The 16,217-nt window shown below is 41.1% G+C and overlaps 1 long non-coding RNA gene across 1 annotated transcript in view; it reads left to right on the forward strand.

Annotated features, from left to right (window-relative positions):
• The first annotated feature begins 932 nt into the window (after window positions 1-932).
• Window positions 933-16,217, forward strand: part of LOC133624472 (uncharacterized) — a 93,030-nt gene continuing 77,745 nt past the window's right edge. Inside the window, exon 1 of the long non-coding RNA XR_009818008.2 lies at window positions 933-1,072. This is a non-coding gene — a long non-coding RNA (uncharacterized lncRNA). The remainder of the gene's footprint in view (window positions 1,073-16,217) is intronic.

A 16,217-nucleotide genomic window follows, 5' to 3' on the forward strand; every position in this document is an offset into this window, starting at 1 on the left:
AGCTCAGCTGCTACCCAGGGAGTCTGGCTTCCAGCAGCTACGCTCCATTCATCGTCTGCTTTCAATGGCCGCCATCAAGCCGCCTTCAGCTAGAAGGCCAGGTAGGAACCAAGTGGCGCACATTGTTAAGGGGATTAGTAATCAAAGGAGTCTAGATGCTACGGTCCTCTGTCTCAACTGGTCAAGGTCATCATCTCCTGCTCTGCGGGAGGTAACTGGCAAGAACCCTGAGAACTCGCCATCTAGGCTCTGCTACCTAGTAGAAACCCAACAAACATTAATCCTTTTGGTCTGCACTTCGGTTAGTATGGCTGAAAATATGATATATTTTTCATGTCGGTCAATTTCTCCGTCTAGTCTTTTGTCTCTTGGTAATTATTTTGCTCTGTTCCAGCCTGTGAGGCATATTTTTGATGGACTTTTAGTACAACGTGAGATATTCCTGTGACGGATAAGATTGTGAGGTGACGGTGCAAGATGACAAATTCCCTTTTGGAATTAGTAAACTATCTAAAATCGGTTAGCCAAGGTCTTCAAAAATCAGTCTTTGAACTTTTTCTTTGGAAGTCTGTCACCTTGCTGAATAGTTTTAAGCGGATTTTGGCATCCTGCGGAGCAAGACGCTGAGCTATTAAACCTTGATGGGACAGCTGGTCATAGACTCGGATTGTAGTCCATACATCCCTACGATAGCCAACTCAAAAGATTAGCGTAGCCTGCTAGGGACAGCGAGGGGGTGGAAGTGACAACAGTGATGCAAAACGATGCGGTATTCTGTCGTAAGCAAGACTGCGATCGTTGCTTGCCAGTCCAGCCTTCCACAAACACACCCCTGTTGGGTTATTGGCAAGTTGTCATGACGACAAGAGCTGGCTGATGAAGTCTCGCTTAACACCGTCCAATCAGACTGAGGAACGACCATTGCAGCTTTAACAGGGCGGGACGCACCTATTCCGAGAAAGGAAAAGTGAAATCTAAGACCGACGGTGGAAAAACTGGCAATCTATGGGATGTTGTCAATGGGATGCCATGGTTCACAATCAGCGAGGGTCTTGGATCCGGGGGATTCCAGGTAGGGGGTCTCAATTATTATGCTGATAAATCGTCTTTCTTAGCATTCTGTTCAATAGTTCAATATTTATTTTCTTAATTGTGAGACAGTACATGCTTTCAATGGTGTTAACGTACCAAGTTGAAGCTTTATTGTTCTTTGTAACACTTTTCTGAAATGGTAAAAACACCTTTTTTGCATATCTGCAACAGCTGCAGTAAGTGTGAAACGCGAAACTAAGTCTTAAGAAAGGTTTGGAGGTGTCATGAAGCATTCAGTGTCGTGTCATTTGGTATTAATTCCACTGCGGGATGCGAAGTCAGAGTAAGAAAGGCTTATATTTACGAAACTGCAGGTAGTAAATTAAGCATAAAACTATCTGGGTGTTAGTTTGAGTCATGCCTTTAATCCCACACTGCAGGGAGTATTATTCCTTTCAATCCCCACTAGCTGACCAATGGAGAAGCCCTTGCTTGCTATGAGAAAGCTTCAAGACTCGGTCGGTGCCGCATTCATTTTATATGTCAATGCACTGCAGGTATCCGTTACGGTTGTCGTCTTCTTAAGCTCGTTACCACGATCTGTTCAATTTGACGTATTTATAGTTAACGTTGTATCGTAAATACCAGAATCCTACAATTTATTGTTATTTCCAAGTAGTTTTACCTTTTTCAGAGCAAAACATGTTTCCTCTTTTAACCCCTCCCAACCCGTATCATGGCTTCTGCTCTGTGGGATACCATTGGACAGACTCAACAGTGATTGTGGTCAAGCCTTCAAACTTCACTATCAAATGTATGTTGTCAGCATGGAAGGACAATTGAAATTGCTAACCCACTGGCTAATGACACATCAAATTTATTTTGATATCTAAATAGACACTATAGTTTGTTCTGTTTGGTATCGACAAACAAATTGATTGCAATTTGACCATTTATTTTTAGACAGGATATTGACAGTTGTACTGGAAATTAACAACCCTCATTCACATACATGTATACTGCTATGTTATTCAGTATCTTAATGTTTCTATGGAATATATTTATTCAGTGATTTTTTTTTTAATTGATGTTCAATTCTCACATTTTCCATAATACAAGGTTTTTAGATTTTCGAATATTTTGCAACAACATGACTATAAGAAATGAATGGATAATTTTTTCCACATTTGTCACATTTCCCTACCCCAGGGGTCGGCAAACCCCCGGTTCCGGAGCCGCATGCGGCTCTTTGATCACTCTGATGCGGCTCAGCAGCTCACTTGCTGAACCCCCCAATTTTCCCGTGAGACTTCCGGATTTTAGTGCCTCTCGCAGAAAACTCCCGGGATTAATATTCACTGATTTTCACCCTTACGGCTATAATAAGGGCATGCCATGATGGTACAACATTTGGCGCCCTCTACAATCTGTATTAACAGCGTGCCAGCCCAACACTTGTTATACAATATACATCTTCTGCTTGCACACGTACGTGACAGCAAAGCATACTTGGTCAACAGCCACACAGGTTACACTGACGGTGGTCATATAAAACAACTTTAACACTCTTACTAATAATGCGCCACACTTTGAACCAAAACCAAACAAGAATGACAAACACATTTCGGGAGAACATCTGCACCTTAACACAACATAAACACAACAGAACAAACACCCAGAATCCCATGCAGCCCTGACTCTTCCTGGCTACATTATACACCCCTGCTCCCACCAAACCCCGCCCCCACCCCAACCCTGCTCCCTCACACATCACCCCCCCCCTCTCTGTGCGTCGGTTGAGGTGGGCGGGGTTTGGTAGCGGGGGGTGTATAATGTATCCCGGAAGAGTTAGGGCTGCATGGGATTCTGGGTATTTGTCCTGTTGTGTTTATGTTGTGTTACGGTACAGATGTTCTCCCGAAATTTGTTTGTCATTCTTGTTTGGTGTGGGTTCACAGTGTGGCGCATTATTAGTAAGAGTGTTAAAGTTTTTTTTTTTTTTTATACCGACACCGTCAGTTTGACCTGTGTGGTTGTTGACCAAGTATGCCTTGCTGTCACCTACGTGAGCAAGCGCAAGCCCCATATAAAGGGTGGTTGATCAGGCACGCTGGATGTAATGGGTGCTATATGCTGTGCCATCACGGCGCGCATGACGCTGAGCCATTCATTTAAAACCCGCGTGCCGCACCAGCTTTCAAATTCCACATAAAGGTGTGGGCAGCGTGTCTGAGACCCCCTGGTTTATACAAAGCAAATAAAAAACTTTGTACACAGTGTTATTTCATTTAAAATTTCAAAAAAAATTTGCGTCTCCCATTGTTATCTATAATTTGTGAAACTGGTCAAAATGGCTCTTTGACTGGTAAAGGTTGCCGACCCCTGCCTTACCCAAACCAATCCAACAAAAAATTAGCTTATTCAGGACATTTGGACTAACAATTTCACATATACTGTATTTTTCGGACCAGAGGGCGCACCGGATTAAAAGGCACACTGCCGATGAGCGGGTCTAGTCAGGTCTTTTTTCATACAAAAGGTGCATAGGAGTCATATTATGATTTTTTTTCTAAATGTAAAACACTTCCTTGTGGTCTACATAACATGTGATGGTGGTTCTTTGGTCAAAATGTTGCATAGATTATGTTTTACAGATCATCTTCAAGCCGCTTTCTGACAGTCTGGATGCGCCATTTGTAGGCGGTCTTATTTACGTGGCTCACCTTCGACAGGGTCTTCTCCCCGTCATCTTTGTTGTAGCGGTGTAGTGTGCAAGGACGGGCGTGGAAGAAGTGTCAAAAGATGGAACTACCGTATTTTCCGCACCATAAGCCGCCCTGGGTTATAAGCCGCGCCTTCAATGAACGGCATATTTCAAAACTTTGTCCACCTATAAGCCGCCCCGTGTTATAAGCCGCATCTAACTGCGCTAAAGGGAATGTCAAAAAAACAGTCAGATAGGTCAGTCAAACTTTAATAATATATTAAAAACCAGCGTGATGTGGGCGCGCATGGAGTCGTATATCAACATGGACGGAGCTGCGTGAAAAAAGCCACCCGGCCTCTTCGCGTAAACTTCCCTTAACCACTCGCTCATCTTTTCTTCATCCATCCATCCCTTCGAGTTAGCTTTTATGATGACGCCGGCTGGAAAGGTCTCTTTTGGCAAGGTCTTCCTTTTGAATATCACCATGGGTGGAAGTTTCTGGCCATTAGCATGGCAAGCTAGAACCACAGTGAAGGATGACTTCTCATTCCCTGTGGTGCGAATATTCACCGTACATGCTCCCGTTGTATCCACAGTGCGGTTCACAGGAATATCAAAAGTCAGTGGAACCTCGTCCATGTTGATAATGTTCTCTGGCCGGATCTTTTTTTCAGCTATCTTGTTTTTACAATATGCACGGAAAGTAGCCAGCTTTTCTTGAAAGTCTTTAGGCAGTTGCTGTGAAATAGTAGTCCGTGTGCGGATGGAGAGATTGCGTCTTTTCATGAACCGGAAACCTGTCGCTTAGTAGGAGCCATTTTGTGGTCTTTACAGATGTAAACACACAAAGGAAATGAAACGTAATATCCGCGCGCTTCTTCTTCTTCTACGGGGGCGGGTGGTTGCTTCCAGTAGAAGAAGAAGCGCTTCCTCTTCTATGGGGGCGGGTGCTTACCTTGGCGGTTGCTTGCCATAGAAGAAGAAGCACTTCCTCTTCTACGGGGAAAAAAGATGGCGGCTGTTTACCGTAGTTGCGAGACCTAAACTTTATGAAAATGAATCTTAATATTAATCCATATATAAAGCGCACCGGGTTATAAGCCGCACTGTCAGTTTTTGAGTAAATTTGTGGTTTTTAGGTGCGGCTAATAGTGCGGAAAATACGGTAACTGTGAGCTTTAAGGGTTGGAATTGGGGGTTAAATCACCAATGCACTTTTGGAAGAATGGTGGAAAATTCCTATAAACACACTCCGCAACCTTGTGGACAGCCTTCCCAGAAGAGTTGAAGCTGTAATAGCTGCAAAAGGTGGACCCACATCATATTGAACCCTATGGGTAAGGAATGGGATGGCACTTAAAGTTCATATGTGAGTCAAGGCTGGTGGCCAAATACTGTTGGCAATATAGTGTATGTGTTCTTGTCTCACATAATGATTGATAATGGTCATTCCAAGAAGAGTGCATGTCCCCTTTAAATATTTCCGAATGGACAAGTTCCAAATGTCATGTGGAGGTTGCCTTTCATTAGAAGAAATGTCCACTCAAGGCAGGAAATGCCTCAGATACCATGATCGGGGTTATTGTCGGCACCGTTAATTGGCTGTCACTTGTCAAGGAGGTGCATAACGCCGCACCGTCAAAAACTACTTTTGTCTGAGCCGCTGTCAGCCAAAGGACAATGGATGCGTTTCAAGGTCCGTCTGATTTAATGAAGAGAGACGTGGAGCACACACAGACTTGTAAACACGGACATGAAGTGGAGGATCTGCCTTACAAACAGGTCTGATCTCCTCAAGGCTGTCCAGAGTTGCTGATGGGGGAGGAATAGGTTGGAAACAATGATCCGGGGGCTCCGATATTTTCATCAACTACCTTGTCTGTTGCCGGCAGCGTTGTCATTTGAGCTGTCTGATACAAGCCAAGGTCCAGCATTGACAGAAGTACCACAATAAAGAAGCAGACAAATGCACCCAGAGGCTAAAGACTTGGAAAACAGCTGAGACCCACCCAGCACCATTTCTACTCCATCTATCTGTATCTCTTCGCTTACAACTTACTAAACAACACTAGTTTTCTGGATTATTTTGTGGAGCCTGGAGACTTTCATCTAATTCCAAACCAATCAAATTAAGTTTTTAGACACTGCAATATTATCCTCTTTGTTTTTATCATATTGGTCTTGGAGCAAATTACAGGCAGATAATGATTATTCCTATGATGGGGCCCAGAGTGATTTTTACTGAAATCACGGGGCAGCATCTCCTCATCCGCCGGAAATATGTCCTGTGAAAAACCGTCCGACCGTAACTCTCTAATAACTAAAGTTCCTTGGGTGAATAATGTTAACTCACTATACCGCTATGTTTTAGCGCTTTCATGGCGAGTTTACTGACAGATATAAGTAAAAACTTTACACTACTTTATATTATAAATGACAACAGCAGAGGATGAATGTCCCATGACACAAAGATAGAGAAAAATATGAAGTTTATCCAGGCCCGGCCCTAACCAATCTGGCGCCCTAGGCAAGATTTTAGGTGGCGCCCCCCCCCCACATCGGCAGTGAAGTGTATATACTCACAAGAAACCGAATAGCTTTGTCTTTGACCTTTTTTTTTTTTACTTACAACTATACCTAATATATAAAGGGGTGGAAAAGTGACTATTACCTGCAGGGCAAACATTAGCTAACCAGAAGGCAATAACAATGTAAACAAAAAACACCTGCTTAAAAGATCTAATACAAATGTCCCTGAGGAATGTAAGGTGGGAGTACTGTAATTACCTAACGTTACATTATTATTTTCCATAACAATTTAGCCCCCTCCACAATATTAACCCGACGTTAAAACAGAACTAGCTATTTATTGATTAGCAATTGCCGAATCATGTAACATTAGCTTAATGCTAAAAAGCCAGGTTACTATCACATTCTGTAACAGACAAATAATTTCATGTAGGCTAACGTTACCTACCTGCTACCTCTGTCTTTTCTCGTTTCTCCTCCTCTTTTCTCTTTTTTCTTCCCTGGGCACCTGACACTTTTGGCCGTTTTGACATCTTGTGTTGATTGTTTGATGTGGTGACGTCCAAAAAGAGTCATGATACGGGAAGGGAGGGGGCGCACCGTGCGGGGGGAGGGGGGTGGGGGGGGCTGCGTAGTGTTGTTACAAATAATATTTCTATTAAATAGGCTTTACTTTGCATTTTAATTAACGTGGGATTATTTTTTGTATTTAGAAATAATAGTATCAACTTTTTTTTTTTTTTTTCTCCAACATTTGTGGAACAGGCGTGGCGCCCCCTGATGGACGGCGCCCTTAGCATTTGCCTATACGGCCTATGCCACGGGCCGGCCCTGAGTTTATCAACTACGGACTACAAAGGCGGACCCGCGCCATTTTTCAGGATTTATATAGATCCCAAATACAGATCAGCAGGTACCAGAGGGTAAGAAAAGTTGCTTTTGCATAATATTGCAAAACAAAACGCCAGGTAATATGTCCTACCTTATACACACACCATAATAATACTCCTATGTTGAAGCACAGTACAATCTATCAAGCGGTGTGGCTTACCAAAGTCGTACCAAAACATTTTGATAGATTTTTGTGTGTATTGTTCTATATTTTCAATGGAACATATACCACGTATCTCTTATGTGTGACTGCCATCTACTGGTCACACTTGTCATTTCACCATGTAGCAAATTTAAAAAAATCGAGGTCGGTAAGCACAACCAAAATTATTCCATACATTAGGTGCACTGGGTTATAAGACGCAGAAAATTTTAAGGATTTTAAAATGCGCCTTAAAATACGGTATGTCATAATTTTTATTTAAAGCATTCTAACATCTAAATGAAAGCTAGCAAGAGGTGGCTAACAATGCAAGAAGTGGGATTCAATATATTCAATCTACTCTACTGAGATTGGCTACCTTGACACTGCAATATTATCCTCTTTTGTTCTTATCCTATTGGTCTTGGAGCAAATTATAGGCAGATGATGATTATTCCTGTGATGAGGCCCAGAGTGAGTGTGACACCAGAAGATGAAGAAGCATCCTTCCCGGCTAATTTAGACAGGAGAATTAATAAGTGCATAGCACCAAAGTGAACAATGTCCTTGAAGTTAATACAGGACATCAAATATCATTTGTGGCTGAAAGGCACTTCTTTCAATGAAAGGTAACATACATCTGCAGGAGAGGTTTGACCGCATCACTTTTTGGTATGAAAAAAAAAAAGTTAGATTAATTATATATCAATATTGAGTGATACTCAGGAGTTCGACCTTACTTTTTTTTCCCCAAATGATAATGGTTTACCACCTACACCAGGGGTCGGCAACCCAAAATGTTGAAAGAGCAATATTGGACCACAAATTCAACACAAAAATCTGTCTGGAGCCGCAAAAAAATTAAAAGCCTTACATAAGTCTTATAATGAAGACAACACACAATATAAGTGTCTATATCAGCTATAATAGCCTACTATCAAAATGACTACGTGTCGCAGACTGAAAGGCACAAATCTTCGTTGACAGAAATGTTGAAATGTAATATTTGTTCTACCCATTTTTACAACTTTGGAAAACATTAGTAAAATGCAGGCTCCTCAGAAGGTGAGATAACTCCTCTAAATCAATCAATCAATCAATGTTTATTTATATAGCCCTAAATCACAAGTGTCTCAAAGGGCTGCACAAGCCACAACGACATCCTCGGTATAGCCCACATAAGGGCAAGGAAAAACTCACCCCAGTGGGACGTCGATGTGAATGACTATGAGAAACCTTGGAGAGGACCGCATATGTGGGTAACCCCCCTCCCTCTAGGGAGACCGAATGCAATGGATGTCGAGTGGGTCTAACATAATATTGTGAGAGTCCAGTCCATAGTGGATCCAGCATAACAGTAAGAGTCCAGTCCACAGTGGGGTCAGCAGGAAACCATCCCGAGCGGAGACGGGTCAGCAGCGCAGAGATGTTCCCAACCGATATACAGGCGAGCGGTCCACCCCGGGTCCCGACCCCGGACAGCCAGCACCCCATCCATGGCCACCGGATCTGTGTGTCTCCCCTTCCACAAGGGATAGGGGGGAGCAGAGGAGAAAAGAAAAGAAACGGCAGATCAACTGGTCTAAAAAAAAAAAGGGGGGCTATTCAAAGGCTAGAGTATACAAATGAGTTTTGAGATGGGACTTAAATGTTTCTACTGAGGTAGAAATGGCCGTCTTAGACTGGCCAAAAGTATAGATGTGTGTGTTCAAGTTAAAGGAAATGGCAGGCTGTCTTCTTTTAATGGATTTATAACAATCTATGCAAGCTGGGTTACGTTTGCTGTGGTCTGGAACAGCACACAAACTATTATCAGAAATGCAGGCAATATTACACAGATAATGTGTCATGATAAATGTAGATATAAATTAAATACACAGAGGACATAGGTAATTAAATTAGCTCAAATATACCTACAAAGGAGGCATAATGATGCAATATGTACATGCAGTTAGCCTAAATAGCATGTTAGCATCGAGTAGCTTGCAATCTTGCACTGACCAAATATGCCTGATTAACACTCCAAACAAGTCAACAACATCGGCAAAACTCACCTTTGTGCATTCACACACAGCATAAAACATTTGGTGGACAAAATGAGACAAAGAATGAGTGGCAAAAACTATGACTTTCTCTGGCACTGTTGAAGAAAATTGTACATGTATACAAACTACGGTGAGTTAAAGGACCGCCAAAATGAGTAGGACAAAACAGTGCTCGCCAAATACTCTCATCAGTGAAGCATGTTTAATATAAACAGTGGGATTTCTAATAATTAGGGAGGTTTGTGTCATGTTGTCCTCCTACAGAAACCATATTAAAACAAAAATATATATTTATCCCCCCATCTGTTTTTATTTTCATACATTTTTGAAAAAGCCCAAAGGAGCCACTAGGTTGTGGTTTTAGAGCCGCAGGTTGCAGACCATTGACCTACACACCATGAAAGAGAAATGAACCTGTTTGAAAAAGATGTATCCTAAATAAATAGATTTTCCCTGCATCTACAAGGTCTACAAAAAATGAGCCTGTTCACAATGTATGTGTAAATATGAATATTCATGCTACCGATTAAGTAAGTGTTGAGATGAATGTCAATGATACATTTAGAACTGGTGAACGGTTTGCTTTTTTGAGATTTGCCCCATTTTTTGGAGCTTGTGATTTGAATTACAAAGTTAAAGTTAAAAGTTAAAGTACCACTGATAGTCACACACACACACTAGATGTGGTGAAATTACCCTCTGCATTTGACCCATCCCCTTGTTCCAACCCCCGGGGAGGTGAGGGGAGCAGTGAGCAGCAGCGGTGGCCGCGCTCGGGAATCATTTTGGTGATTTAACCCCCAATTCCAACCCTTGATGCTGAGTGCAAAGCAGGGAGGTAATAGGTCCCATTTTTAAAGTCTTTGGTATGACTCGACCGGGGTTTGAACTCAAGACCTCCTAGTCTGAGGGTGAACATTCTAACCACTAGGTCACTGAGCAGGCTATTTATATTATAATATAATTATATTTGTATTACATAATCATAATATATAATTTATATTAAATGTAGGGTTTTTCTAATTACCGTATTTTCCGGACTATAAGGTACACTTAAAATGCTTTCATTTTCTCAAAACTCGACAGTGCGCCTTATAACCCGGTGAGCCTAATGTACGGCATAATTATGGTTGTGCTTACCGACCTCGAAGCTATTTTATGGTGGAATGATAAGTGTGACCAGTAGATGGCAGTCACACAGACGAGATATGTGTAGACTGCAATATGACTCAAATAAACAACACCAACATTTTCTATGTTCCACTGAAAAATAGAACATTACACACGTTACACATTACACAAAATGTTTCAGTTCGACTTGGGTAAGCTATGAAGCTATGGATTGTACTGTGCTCAACATAGGAGTACTATTATGGTGTGTGTATAAGGTAAGACATATTATCTGGCGTTCTGTTTCTCAATATTATGCAAAACCAACTTTTCTTACCTTCAGGTACCTGCTGATCTGTATTTGGGATCTGCATTAGTCCTGAAAATTTGTGGTGACGACGCTGTAGTCGATAAGCTTCTTCTTTTTTTCTATCTTCTTGTTATGGGACATTCATCCTCCGCTGTTGCCATTTCTAATATAAAGTAGTGTAAAGTTCTTACTTATATCTGTCAGTAAACTCGCCATGAAAGCGCTAAAACATAGCGGTGTAGTGAGTTTTTTATTATTCACCCAAGGAACTTTAGTTATTAGAGAGTTCTGGTCGGACGGTTTTTCACGGGACACATTTCCAGCGTTGTTGTTGCACTAGTGAGCCACGGATGAGGAGATGCTGCTCCGTTATTGATTGAAGTAAAGTCTGAATGTCATTAAAACAGTTAGCTCCGTCTTTTGACACTTCTTCCACTCCCGTCCTTGCACGCTACACCGCTACAACAAAGATGACGGGGAGAAGACGCTGTCGAAGGTGAGCCACGTAAATAAGACCGCCCACAAAACGGCGCATCCTGAAGTGACTGTCAGAAAGTGGCTTGAAGATGATCCGTAAAACATCATCCATGCAACATTTTGACCAAAGAACCACCATCACATGTTATGTAGACCACAAGGAAGTCATTTAGTGCGCCTTATAATCCGATGCACCTTTTGTATAAAAATAGACCTTAATAGACCCGCTCATCGGCAGTGCGCCTTATCATCCGGTGCGCCTTATGGTCCGGAAAAAATGGTAAATAAAATGTTTTTAGTAGTCCGACAAATATGGTATCTTATTGTCAAAGTTGGATGAGAATGAAAATGTTTTGGTGTTTCTATCACTGATGGTGACAAAGGGAAATACTTGATAAAAACATGTCACCTGTAAACATTTTTTCTTGACTTATTTTGGTACTAAGAGCGTAGTCATGTCGCAAACTGACATACTATTTTTTTTTTTTTTGCCTAATTCGACTTGAAAGGCACAGACTAATGAGTCTGTGTGCAGTTTTATGAAACGCTACACATATATAACTACAAAAATGAAATGTAAAATAAAAGTGTACTTGATTCCATAATGTATACACACTAATTAAAAAGGACATCTGTCAACAGACCTGCGGTGGAGAAACATTGCTACTTATTTATCTCACATGACTGCCCATTGCTTTAATTATAGTAGGCTCTTTCAACTTACAATCCAACATACTTCAAAACGTTGTGTAAAAGATGAGCACCATACTGTGTGTATATGTCTGCACGCATCAGCTCACACTTTTATGGGGATTCGCAGGATTGCTGTGTTTTATTTCCCCCACAGCTGCAAAGGGACTGGATTGATGTGTAACCCAAGCCGGCACTTTAAAGGGCGAGCGCCCTGGACAGACGTGGTCCTGCTAGTATACCAGATGGGGCTTTATGATGAAAAGAGCATAATCCCCATCCAGGCTTCACTTCCATCACTCGTGCCCCACAAAGCCATTCACAGCTTTATTTATTGCAATAAATTGGGTTTTTTTCTTCTCCAGACTCCAAAACACAACCGAATTTCAACATGATTCTCTATTTGCCTGTTTTTGCTACTTTTCTATCTTTATCTACCCCCTTCTGACATGCTTCTTTCTGCTTCATGTCTTTATCCCACAACCTCCTCACCCAACCCCGCTACCCGCCTTACACTTGAAGACTTGCAAATGTGGTATTAGCTAAAATTGACATCCAGGCGAGAGATCTCTTTATATCCACCAGGGTCTTTCTGATCGAGCTGCATTGGAAATTAGTTCTGCACTGGAGCTGGCAAATACCATGTCTCTGATGGGTATTCAATATACCCTATTTTCTGGACCATAGCATACCTGCCAACTACTCCGGTTTTCCCGTAATTAGTACGGTTTTCATCAACCTATTCCGGGTTACGGTTGCAGTGATAAAAAATACGGTTTTTCATTAATTAAAAAAAATAATTTTTTTGTAAGTTTTATTCACGAAATCGCGTAACAACAATGACATTCGACCTGCTTCCCGTAACTTCCTATCGAGCCATTCCGCGAGGCTATTTATAGCACCGCTGCCAAGCACGAGGCACCTGTTGTCATTGTTTCCAAACGAGCGAACGATCATGAAATCAGTCGGAGAAAAATCGCATACGAGTCTTAAACCGAAAAGAAAACTGCAGTCATTCCGTGAAGAATATTCAAAAGCCTATCCAGGAATAATTATCCGTTCCAAAAAGGGTGAAAACTACGCGAATTGCACCTTGTGCAGACAAGATTTTTCGATCGGACACGGAGGAATTAGCGATGTAAAAGACCACGTTGGGACAAAAAAACACAAGTCTAATGCCGTTGCTAGCGATACAAGTGGAAAACTTTCAACGTTTTTCGGATTTTAGCCACAAAAAGGTAATGACACCAATGTTATCTATTGGAATTGTTTAGTACTGTTATATTGTTAAAAGTGTTTATACTATTTATGCTTTCAAGTCCAAGTTGAAGAAATCTTGTTAAATGTTGACAGCATAACTACCAAAATACAGAAGTATGTCCTTAATATTTTTGCAGTGCTATTTCTGTTGAAAAGTTCAAATGATTACATTAGAGATGTGATGTGCCACTTTTCAAGTGTCTGATGGCTTAAATTAATTTTCATTAATTTTTCATATTTTGAATTATTTTGAAATGCTTAGAAAAAACTACATTTGAATTGTAATTCCATGCTATTGACAGGACTATTAATTTTAATGAAGTTAGCTTACCATGTTTACAGTATGATAATTGTGATAGAAATGTGAATTTTAGGCACAGAATATTTTTTACAATTGAACAAGGCAGTAGATTATACAAGCTTGGACAGAAAGTTGATAATGACACCAATTTTTTTTTTTAATGGAATTGTTTAGTACTGTTTTACCATTTGTTTACTGTAAAAAGTGTTTATACTGTTTATACTTTCAATTAACAAATTGAAGTCTTGTGAAAGGTTGACAGGATAACTGGCATTAACTGTCAAAATAATTTCAAACTATTGAAGTTAGCTTACAGAATACTGTAATATTTTTGTTTTGAAAAGTCACTGTGACTGATAGAAAAGTGATGGTTTTAGCAACATTTTAACCTGTCTGAATGCTAATAATCATTTTGCGTCGGGGGGCGAAGCCTGAACCCCCCACCAGGACTTTGTCCTGGACCTACCGGGGCCTGCGGCCCCTGGACCCTGGCTACTAGGTTTTTCTGATTTCAAAAGTTGGCAGGTATGCCATAGGACGCACCAAATCATAAGGCGCACTGCCGATGAATGGTCTATTTTAAAAAAAATCTTTTTTCACATATAAGGCGCACCGGATTATAAGGTGCATTAAAGGAGTCTTTTTTTTTTTTTTTTTTTTCTAAATGTAAAACACTTCCTTGTGGTCTACATAACATGTGATGTTGGTTCTTTGGTCAAAATGTTGCATGGATGATGTTTTACAGATCATCTTCAAGTCGCTTTCTGACAGTCGCTTCAGGATGCGCCGTTTTGTGGGCGGTCTTATTTACGTGGCTCACCTTCGACAGCGTCTTCTCCCCGTCATCTTTGTTGTAGCGGTGTAGCGTGCAAGGACGGGAGTGGAAGAAGTGTCAAAAGATGGAGCTAACTGTTTTAATGACATTCAGACTTTACTTCAATCAATAACGGAGCAGCATCTCCTCATCCGTGGCTCACTAGTGCAACAACAACGCCGGAAATGTGTCCCGTGAAAAACCGTCCGACCGGCGGAACTCTCTAATAACTGAAGTTCCTTGGGTGAATAATGTAAACTCACTACACCGGTATGTTTTAGCGCTTTCATGGCGAGTTTACTGACAGATTTAAGTAAGAACTTTACACCACTTTAAATTAGAAATGGCAACAGTGGAGGATGAATATCTGAAGCGCCGTTTTGTGGGCGGTCATATTTACGTGTCTCACCTTCGACAGCGTCTTCTCCCCGTCATCTTTGTTGTAGCGGTGTAGCGTGCAAGGACGGGGGTGGAAGAAGTGTCAAAAGATGGAACTAACTGTGAGCATCAAGGGTTGGAATTGGGGGTTAAATCACCAAAATGATTCCCGAGCGCAGCCACCGCTGCTGCTCACTGCTCCCCTCACCTCCCAGGGGGTGGAACAAGGGGATGGGTCAAATGCAGAGGTTCATTTCACCACACCTAGTGTGTGTGTGTGTGACTATCAGTGCCACTTTAACTTTTTTAACTTTAATGACATTCAGACTTTACTTCAATCAATAACGGAGCAGCATCTCCTCATCCGGAAACAACAGCAAGGCCGGAATGTGTCCCATGAAAAACCATCAGACCGGAACTCTCTAATAACTACAGTTCCTTGGGTGAATAATGTAAACTCACTACACCGCTATGTTTTAGCGCTTTCATGGTGAGTTTACTGACAGATATAAGTAAGAACTTTACAGTACTTTATATTAGAAATGGCAACAGTGGAGGATGAATGTCCCATAACAAGAAGATAGAGAAAAAGACTACGCTGTCAAAGGCGGACGCGCGCAAATTTTCAGGACTAATGCAGATCCCAAATACAGATCAGCAGGTACCAGAAGGTAAGAAAAGTTGCTTTTGCGAAATATTGCGAAACAAAATGCCAGATAATGTCTTACCTTATACACACACCATAATAATACTCCTATGTTGAAGCACAGTACAATATTGTACTGTGCTTCAACATAGGAGTGTTATTATGGTGTGTGTATATATACACACACCATAATAATACTCCTATGTTGAAGCACAGTACAATCCATCAAGCGGTGCGGCTTCTTAGCTTACCAAAGTCGTACTAAAACATGTTGATAGATTTTTGAGCGCCGTGTGTAATGTTCTATATTTTCAATGGAACATATACAATGTTGGTGTTGTTTACTCGAGTCATATTGTTATCATAGTGCAGTCTACATGTATCTCTTATGTTTGACTGGTCACACTTATCATTACACCATGTACCAAATAAAGTAGCTTCGAGGTCGGTATACAAAACCAGAATTATTCTGTACATAAGGCACACTGTCGAGTTTTGAGGAAAAAAAAAGATTTTAATTGCGCCTTATAGTCCGGAGAATACGGTATATACTCTATATATGTGTGGCCTACTCTTGCAGATCTCCTGTTTCTCTTACTGTAATTGTTTTCAAACATAATAATCACAAGCATGCTCTCCTTATTGCCTGATTTTTCCTGTGAGGATTCCTCTCTGATATTACATCACGCTCGCAGAACATGTCAGAGACTGGATGGGAATTTACATAAAGTGCGGCATGCAATAAAAAAAATGGCAAAACATATGCTTTCAGTAGTGTTAGTGACTCACACAGTATCTGTGTTTTCACTGGATCTAATTTACTAGGGTGTCAAAACAGAGTGAAGCCATTCCAAATCGAGAAAAAAAATTGCATTGTTTTGAGGC

Source organism: Nerophis lumbriciformis, linkage group LG27 (genome assembly GCF_033978685.3).
Source record: "Nerophis lumbriciformis linkage group LG27, RoL_Nlum_v2.1, whole genome shotgun sequence".
Classification (NCBI taxonomy): Eukaryota; Metazoa; Chordata; class Actinopteri; order Syngnathiformes; family Syngnathidae; genus Nerophis; species Nerophis lumbriciformis.